The sequence below is a fragment of the Nicotiana attenuata genome, unplaced genomic scaffold, assembly GCF_001879085.1.
Source record: "Nicotiana attenuata strain UT unplaced genomic scaffold, NIATTr2, whole genome shotgun sequence".
In the NCBI taxonomy this organism is placed as follows: domain Eukaryota; kingdom Viridiplantae; phylum Streptophyta; class Magnoliopsida; order Solanales; family Solanaceae; genus Nicotiana; species Nicotiana attenuata.
Window position 1 is genome coordinate 85,923 of NW_017671102.1, and position 9,820 is coordinate 95,742.

The 9,820-nt window shown below is 36.0% G+C and overlaps 1 long non-coding RNA gene across 1 annotated transcript; it reads left to right on the forward strand.

The window, feature by feature from the left end:
* Positions 1-2,501: 2,501 nt before the first annotated feature.
* Positions 2,502-5,809, forward strand: LOC109205939. The gene is made up of 3 exons (XR_002064764.1): positions 2,502-2,618; positions 4,300-4,396; positions 5,605-5,809. It is a non-coding gene; the product is annotated as an uncharacterized LOC109205939 (long non-coding RNA).
* The last annotated feature ends 4,011 nt before the right edge of the window (positions 5,810-9,820 follow it).

Here is a 9,820-nt window from a genome sequence, read left to right on the forward strand (position 1 = left end):
CATCAGAGTCATCAGGGATTATGAAGGTTCGAGGTATCATGTAATCTTCATCCTCGAAAGTTTCCTTCTCCTCCGATGGGGTCGAGGCCGGTGGCTGTGGTTGCCATTTGGCTTCTTGCTTTCTCTTTGACTCTGATCCCTTTCTTGATGAAAGCGCCGATACCGGTACTACTTCGTCGATTGTAAACATTTCTTTGGCGGCGGGTTGTTCACCGTACACCGTTTTGATTCTTTCCGATGTTGGGAACTTCAGGACTTGAAGAAGCGTTGAGGGTACTACCCCCATATTATGAATCTAAGGTCTTCCGAGTAGCGCGTTGTATCTCATGTCACCTTCGATTACATGGAACTTTGTTTCTTGGATAGTTCCAACCACATTTACTAGATAAAGGATTTCCCCTTTGGTTTTTTCACTTGGCACGATCTGATCCTGGAGGCCAAGTTGCTCTACGACCCTCCTTCGAATAATATTTGCCGAGCTACCTGGATCAATCATGCTACACCCCATGTTTTTGTACGTCATAAGTCAATTAATGTAAGCTCAGAAATGGAATCATCTTTGAAAAGTTTACAAAGTTAGTTCATCATGTTAACGTGGAGGTTACAAATATTTAAGATCACTGATACCAAGTAGCAAGAGGGTTTGAAGGCTTAGAAGCTAAACAAATTGAAGAAAATAAGTTTCGTCGAAAGTCGACAAGTTGGAATGTTTTACCATGTACTTTTGGGGTGAAACTAGGGTGATTTACATTATAAGGAGATTATAATATGAGTTATTTTAGTCGTATGATAGTTGGTGTTATGTTTTGAAGTCAAGCGAGTTATGGGACAAAAGTTGGAAAAGGTGATCACAAGTTCCATTCATAAATGTGCTGAAAATTAGGTCAAATGTAACAGAGCTTTTCTCCCAATATACTTGGAATTAGGGGATGATCTAACTAACAAATTGAAGATCTATGAGTCTAATTTCTAAAGCATTAAACTGTTTGTTGATACGAAGTTGGAGTAGAGAGATACTCGTATTTTTGCGAGACTGCGCAGGCTGGTAGGTGACAAGTAGGTGCATCACCTACTTGCCAAAAGGAGAGGCCTCAACTAAGTCGGCCAAGAGGGTACTTTTAAGTGATAATTAACTCATTTATTTCACTCATATTTCAGACCATTAAAACCAGAGTGAACCCCTGCAACTCCTCCCCAAAAATCCCACACAAACCCTAGGTTATTCCGGATGTTACGATGTGATTCTAGTGCCGAAAACCCTGGACAGCTTGCTAGTTTCTATTTCTCCTTCATGTTGCTGCGTTGGGGGACTGATTTTTTATGGAGGAGGACTAGGTTTCGTTGTTCTACTCAGTCCAAGGTAAGTTTATGCTTCTCCTTCCATTATATATACTTAAACGAGTTGTAACTCGGCCGTAAAGACTAGACCTAGCGAGTTTCGAATGAGTGGTATACTGTTTGTTGTTGCATCATTGTCGGCTGGTTGTGAACTTATTTTTAAGTTGAATTGATGGTTGATTTATAGGATAAGAGGCTTAAATATGTACTGTTGGTTTTGTTGCTCAATTTGAAAGAAAGACAAGTCGAAACATATTTTAGTAAACCGAAAAATCAGTTTTGAGTTATTGAACTTGTGAGACTATTTTGTGGGCTGTTTCGTGTTGCTATTGGGTTGTCTCTTTTGCTACTGTTTTTGTGGAGTTGAGAGGAGGAAGGGTGTGGAGAAACACCACATAATGGCATGGTTGTTTGCTGGTCGTTCGTCGTAACATTTTCGGATCGGTTGATACTATTATGGTTGTCGTGTTGTGTATGAAGTGATAGGGGTATGTTGCGCTGTTTGGTGATTGTTTTGACTTGTGTGAAGTCATATATAGGGGAGGTGCTGTCCCTTTATCGTAAAATAGGTTTGGTCGATACATAATAGTTACGACGCTTAAACGATAACGATAGTGTCATTTCTCTTATTGTAGACTAAGGAGTCGTGAAATTTGCATAGCTTGAGGTTGGACAGTACATATACAAGGTATGTGAGGCTATCCCTTTCTTTCTTTTGCATGACTTTGATTGTACATAATGCAATGAACGAGCTTCCAAAGGTACTCTACTCTTAGAAGCTAGCAGCACTAACATTCACTACTAGAAAACAGGCCTATAGCAACGATTTTTTAGCAACGGTCTTATAACCGTTTCTATATACAATCTATTGCAACGGTTATAGGCATTCCCTAAGCCTCTAAGACCTACTGAGACACTTCTGAAAGCAAACCGTTACATTGGTACAATAACCGTTGCAATAGATGATACTTTGGCGACGGTTTTCATAACTGTTGCTATAAAATCATCTATCGCAACGGTCATGTGAAAAAAAAGATTGTGGGCTCGGTTGTTTGTTTCCCACCTAATTTTCCCGCTCCTAAGTTTGCTAAGCCCCGACCCATAACCTTTTCTTAGTAAATTTTAATTCTTTTATTTTTATCTCACTTTGTAGACATAACAAACCCTTGAGCCCTCAAAACTCTCACAAATATCGACATGCCCCTTTCTCCGGCGAAGGCTCTTCCACAGGCATAGAAATGCACAATCTGTTGTTTGTTTCTCCTTCCTCTTTTCTTCTGGTATTTTTCTGTAGATCTGTTATTCTTCATAAGGGATTATGCATTTCCATTTTTTTTCTTTGTATTATATCAATTTTTGATTTCTAGTTTGAAAAAATGAGGGTTTGAGTTCGTGGGTTTACTAGTTTGAAAAAACAAAAGTTAGTTTGTGGATTTTGAATTCGTATTAGAAACTTTGAGATTTGCTAGAAAAGAAACTTTCAAGTTGTGGTAACCGGAACTTTTATCTTTTTTCTGCTCCTTCTTTTTCTTTGTCATAGAAGTTAAAGCATATAAAATTTTCCTTGTTAATTCTTTCCTTTTTGTTATAATCATCTTAGAGAACAAGTCTAGTTTCAGCTTCGTGAATTTTGGAGGTCACCAACTTCTTAATCTGTAGATTTATAGATGACATTTAGGTGAGTTTGATCTTTCTGTTACTGCATTATTGGGTATCTCGAGGCCAGAAAAATAACATTTAGGTGGGGTTTGATATAGAAGATCTTGTAGAAGATTTTTAGGGCTTTTTGCTATATTATCACAGTTGATTTTAATTTTTAGTAATTTTGTAGAAGATTTTATTTATTTTTTGATGGAATTTTGTAGAAGATCTTATTTATTTTTGATGGTTTGGCTTTCTTTTTTTATCAATTTTGTTTTTGTTTTCTTGATTTTGGGCGTGTGAGATTTTTGCAGGCCTTGTAGGAAAGTGTGGGGTTGTATAGTTATTTTATAGTTTAATCTGATATTTAATGTAAGAGTTGGTATTTTTCTGCAATCGATCATTTGTGGTGTCTTTGCTGTTTGCGCACAGATTTGAAGAATTCTGTTACACTATTTAACAAATCTCACTATCTGTAACCAATGTTATAGCAAGAAAATAATTCAAACACAACAATCCGACATGAAAAAATATTCGACAGTCGTAGATGATGATTTTTTCATTGATGTGTTCGGAAGCTTCGAGTATGTTCTCCTGTATGTTTCTAGGTACATGTTTGTGAAAGGTATTTTGCTACTCAGATCTCTTCTCTCTCGAGAAAAAAATTTAGATATTTTATTCTTCTAAGTCTCTGTTTGTTTTCTGGCACTTGATCTTCCATTGTTCATTTTATTCCGTACATTTAGTAGTATACTTTTGCTTTGAGTTTTTTTGCTGATGTATATGTGCTTTCTGTTGTAGAATGAAACTCGTCGCTAAAGGTGTGGATTACGTATGTGAACTTGACATTCATTATCTTACATTTAATTTATTCCCTATCTAATATATGCTCTTGACTTATAAATGTATTTGGCTCGTGCTATGGGTTCAATATTGCACCATGGATAAAAGCTGAGTCTTATACTGATATGGAGATATATGTCTTTTTATTTTACATGCCTTCTCAGTTTCTTTGCTTATGAGCCTAATTGAATTTTGTAAAATTGTTATTTATTTGAAGTAGAAACAGAACTAATTTGGCCCATAGGTCTTCACCTCTTACTCTTAAGCTTGTATCCAGATTTTTAACTTGTATTTTTCTTATTTGTATATTATAGAATGTAACCAAATAGCCTATGACACATTCGTATAAATATAGACGAGCATAGATGCCCTTTCCTTCAATTTTTGGAATCTAATCTTATTCTTGATTGTGGTATGTATTTCCATTAACATTCTTTTCAAAAATACAAGTAATAATTGTGTGAGACTTGACTACAGAATTAGTGGTTACGTCAAAGAGAAACTACAACATAGCAGTGTAGCTTGTTCGAGACTTTGCACTACTAACAGAATGGGATGGGACCTCACTTGCAAGGTATATTTTTTTTCTTATTGTCAATTTCGCAGCTCGTTCTATGAACTGTTACCAATCACGATACGAGCTTTTGAGTCTATATGGAGTGGAAGGGACATGGAGAATTCATATAGCCAACCAAATAGTTTACAATTGAGCCGTTGTTGTTATTGTCTAAATGCTGGAATGATGATGCGATTTGCAATCTTTGTTTGTTTTATTGCTTTTGGCTTGTGTATTGTCACACATGAGTAGGGTCGCACATGAGAGGGCTCTTTGTTTAATTAGATTTTGGAAGTCAACCAACTTATTCTTGACAGAACTGTTTATTTTGAGAATTAGAATTTTATAATGCCATCCAAGAATTGACTCTATTAAGTTGATTCAGAGTTCATGTCTTCCTTAGAAATGTTTCCCTTATGTTTTTGCAGTTTTGGAGTTTATAAGAAAGTGTGAATTGGTTGGTTCCACTAATTTGCTTATAGTTTTTACAAATTAATGGAGTTGCTATGGAAGTTTGGTGGAATTCAGTTGGTTTTTGTTGAATAAGAGGGATTTGTAAGTTCTCTCTGGGAAAACTGTTTGGCAACAATTAGGTCTCCAAAGATGTTTTTCTTTTTTTTGCAGTAATTAATATTAGTGAAATAGAATAATATGTGGTTTTAAAATGTTGTTAGCAGTTTGTTTTCTAAGTAGGGTCTAACAATATGGTATCAATTACAGTAAATTAGTAACTCTAGTTTAACCAAACAATTTAAGGTTAGCACAGTAAAACAATTTAACCAAACCTTTGGCCAGTTGAAAGTTTCTTCTATGTGAGGCATACATTCTTCAAGGCCAACCAGCTGAAGCAACAAATTTTGAGTGGCAGTTTTGTGTTCCATACTACCTAGTTTCCAAAGCCATAGATCAATCATCATATTGTTGGAGCACATTTTAGCATACCCTACTTCATAGAGTAAGTTCCATATTAATTAGTTGGTTGAGTTCATGTGATGTAGAAGAGTTTGTTGATTGGTTAATATTTTTAATTCATGCTCTTACTTGATTGCTGGCTTCTTCTATGTTACAGAGTTATGTGTAGACAAAGAGTTTCATTTGATTGTTGCCGAAAAATTTAAGAATTTGGAGAGTTAAATTTTTTTCGAGTTATCAAATTACTTATTCAATTACTCTGTGATTCAATTATCTAAAAACTTTGTTTAATTATTTCTGATTGTCATTTTTAGGTGCAACGATTGTGGATGAAAGCAGTGACGAAGACCTTACTTGAGTGTTGTTGAGTGACGAAGACTTTACTTGAGTATTGTTAGACTTTCTATTATCATGTTCAAGGATATTTTAGTTTTGAACTTTTTGGATGCAAACTCATCTATTGACTTTTGAATTGTTGATCAAACAATGTATTCAATTTTGTTTTTATATATGGATAATGCTAGTTAGATGTTTTAATTTTATTTCAGGGTTTATATAAGTTATGGTGTATAAAATTGCATTGCGTAGGAAAATATTCCTCATTTTGCTTCCATAAATATTAGAAATTACAATTGTTAATTGTTGCAATAGAGAATATAACCGTTCCAATAGACGTAGCAAACGATAACAACAGCCTCTAATAATCGTTGCAATAGGGTACTGATAATTGTTCCAATATATCACAAAAACCGTTGCCATATATCATTAAAACTGTTGCAATAGGCTTAAAAGATCATTGGTATAATTATGCCGCAACCGTTTATAACAGTGCCAACAGAGCATAAAACCCTTCCCATAGATGGAGCAATGACAGCAGTTCCATAACCGTTACAATAGCCCTCTATTGAGACGGTTTTGAAACCGTTACATATAACCGTTCCAATTGACCTATTGTAACACTGAATCCTGGAACGCGTCCCAATCCGTCCCATTAGCCCTATAGGGACGGTTAGTGTACCTATTGTTACGGTTTTGGAAGGGTTCCCGTAGGTGTAATTTCTAGTAGTGGTACTTTAATTTTAAACTACAGAAGCTAGAAGTTGAGGAGTAGAGAGATCAGCTCGCCACGAAGAGTATTAAGTTACCTTATGGTAAGGTTTTGGCGCCATATTATAAAATACTGGATTAAATTCTTGGTGTCGTCAGTGCTCGAGACTTTGGTATCCTCGGCAACGTTCTGGTCCAGAAGCGATGTCCGCTGGTTTCAAGTTCACGATCTCATCACGGTGGTAAAATGAACACTGAGAAATCCCACGTTTCGTGTCTCTCATCCTCGTTTTCAATTCATAGGAAGTCACGTTGCAAAATAAGATAAACTAAAGAGAAGAAAGCATAAACAAGAAAGGAATTACGGCTAACCTTACCTTCGTCTGAAGACCTCAGTGTCTTGGATGGCTAGCAAGTCTGTCAAGATGGTATTTATAGAGGGGTTGCAGCAGCTTCTTTATTTTTGCAACAGGAATCCAATTACGAGTAGTTGTTTCCAAGTAGGGGTGGAAATCGGTCGGTTTGGTTCGGTTATGAATATTATCGGTTTTGCTTATCAGTTATCGGTTTACAAATATCATAACCCGATAACAAAACCTATAAGATATTGGTTATCGGTTATCGATCATTATCGTTCGGTTATCGATTTATCCGATAAGATAAAACAACTAAAACAGTTTCGCAATGTATAAAACAGTTTCGGTATAAAATTATTTTGCTAAATTAGTTTTATAAGATTTTAAGAACTGTTTTTCTAAAACTCTTTTCAGAACTGTTCTATTTCACAAGAATTTAAATTTACTGCAACATCCAATAAAATAAACACTAACCAAAGTTTCTATCTTTCATTCTTCAACCCAAAAAATATAAACAAAAATCCCAAACTAAGAAAAATCCAGAGCCAGAATGCTTTCAAACAAACTAAGAAAAAGATGAAGATTAAGCAACTAAAACTTTACACAAAGAATCAAGATGAAGCTGAAGAATGCGGCTGAGAAATGCGACTGAAGAGTGAAAAAGATGCGACTAAAGAATCTGATGGATCTGAGAAATGAAGTGAAGATGCAACTGAAGAGTGAAAGAAAGAAGCTGAGAAATACGGCTGATGCCGGCCTGAGTCTTGACGGGCTGACTGGTGACGGCGTGATGCGATTGACGCCGGCCTGTGTCTTGACGGGCTGACTGGTGAGGGCGTGAGGCGGAGAAACTGAGAGAGAATAGGGAAATCAAAGAGTGAACTATGAAGTATGAATTATGAAACCCTAGTATGTATATACTTAAGGGTAAACTAGTAAATTAGTTAATCCTTATTGGGTTATCGGTTTTATCCAATAACATAATTGCCAATCCGAGCCCGAACCGATAACCCAATAAATTTTTTTAACCCGTTACCGAATCGTTAACCCAATAACCCAATAAATAATTAACGGTTCGGGTTATCCGTTTTACCCAATATATGCCCACCCCTATTTCCAAGCCAAATTCCAACTGTGAAGAAGTACAGCTAAACAAAAGTTTGCTAGCAAGATTTTAGGGCATTCATATTCCACGTGGGTCCCTTGGATAATTTCAATACCAAGGATTGTATGCTGGACCAAAGAAAGTTAATGGATTAAATGAAATGGGCTCGTAACTAGATTGCTGGCAATACCATGTCCTTTGTACAAACTTGCACAAAGGATCAACTACAATTAAAGAATTACATTGGTCCGCAACCTAAAGGCCAAGTATTTTTACGACACGTGCAATTTGATCTATGTGAGAAATTGAGTCGACTGCTCTACGGGTACTTCAAGTCTTATCTTTACGGTTGAACAAGTCACGTCACGATAAACCTTAAAGTAGGGGGCATCTGTAGACATATTAAATTAATTGAGTTTAATCCATACGAAATTTGGATTGAATCTTAATTTTATTTGGGTTAAAAGATTAATTTAGACCTTACAAGTTAAATAAGTCCATTTTATTATTTTCAAGCCCACAGTCTATTTCATCTTAAGGCCCAGACTCATGCCATGTGTCAAGTGACATGGCATATCCAGTCAGCTCAAAGCCAACAAGATGATGCCACGTGTTAAATGATGTGTTAATCCCAGTCGAAAACAGTGACCAATCAAGAGTTGCCAAGTGTCTAAAATGACATGTCTTGACCAATCACAAGCAAGCTTATCACATAGCTTATGTGATAAGTTTGATGACTCATGATCCAATCAGAATCAAGCAAGAGAGTTCATATGTAGCTGGACTGTCCATCCTCTACCATTATAAATTGAGGGGTTACATAACTCTCTAAAGGACATTCAGAGTTGGAGAAGAACACTCCGCAATTGGTGAAGGCATCCACAAACAGAGAGATCAATCATCAAGTGCTTAGTTCTTCAACAAAGGAGTGATCAACGGGGTTCTTCCCGAAGATCAACCCATAACAGCAAAGTGCTGCTCGACGTTCTTGGCGATTAAATACATCACAAGGAGGTCTGCATCATCCTACATTTGAGAAAGACGCTTTTCAAGCCCTCGAATCACGGAGAATTTTAAAGAGGAGAATCAAGGGATACATATAATTGTACTCACAAATATTTATCAATAAAATCTCTTTTTTCTTTATATTATTTTTTGTTGTAGTTTATTTTCCATACGAAAATTTGTTGCGAACAAATTTTTGGCACGCCCAGTGGGACCAGTTCTGCCCTTCATCTCTTCCTCCTGCAAATCGAAACTACGAGCTTCAAAATTTTCTATTGTGATGATCGGGTACTTCAAGTCTCGTCTTCAAGTTTCGCCAAGGCTACACCCCGACAAACCTTGAAGTTGGGGGCATTTGTAGACATCGAAATCTTAATGGATCGAGTTAAATCCTAAATTCAAGATACTACAAGACCTCTTGAAATTCTAGGAGTCTGTCAGTGTTGCGTAGAGGCTACTCTACAAAAACCCTAGGTCACTCTTATAAAAAGGGTTACATAATCCTTAAAAAAATATCTCAAAAATGGAGATCATCTCGAAAATCCCATAAGCTCACGGGATATTCACAAAGAGATCAAGAAGTGGCCGGATATTTCTTGATAATCAAATACTTCAAGAAGATCCACAACATACTTCATGGATATCAAATAAATCCCCGCACCATCCTACGTTCGAGAAACACGCTGTTCTAGCCCTCGAATCACGAAGATAATCAAGAGAGAAGAATCAAGGGGATAAACAGAATTGTACCCACGTCATTTTATGAATAAAATTATGTTTCTTCATATTTATATTGTGGTTGCAATTTATTTTTGTATCTCAAATAATTTGTTGCAAACAATATTCTCTTTCACCGTTTCACTAATATATTACTCTATAAAATTTCAATTAGCTTTTTAAATTATGTGCTAAGTCAAACACCTCATATAAAATTAATTGAAGTGAATACTTAGAAAAAAGTCTTATACTTCAATTTTTATTAACAAAAATAATATTTTACTCCTGAGACATTTTAAT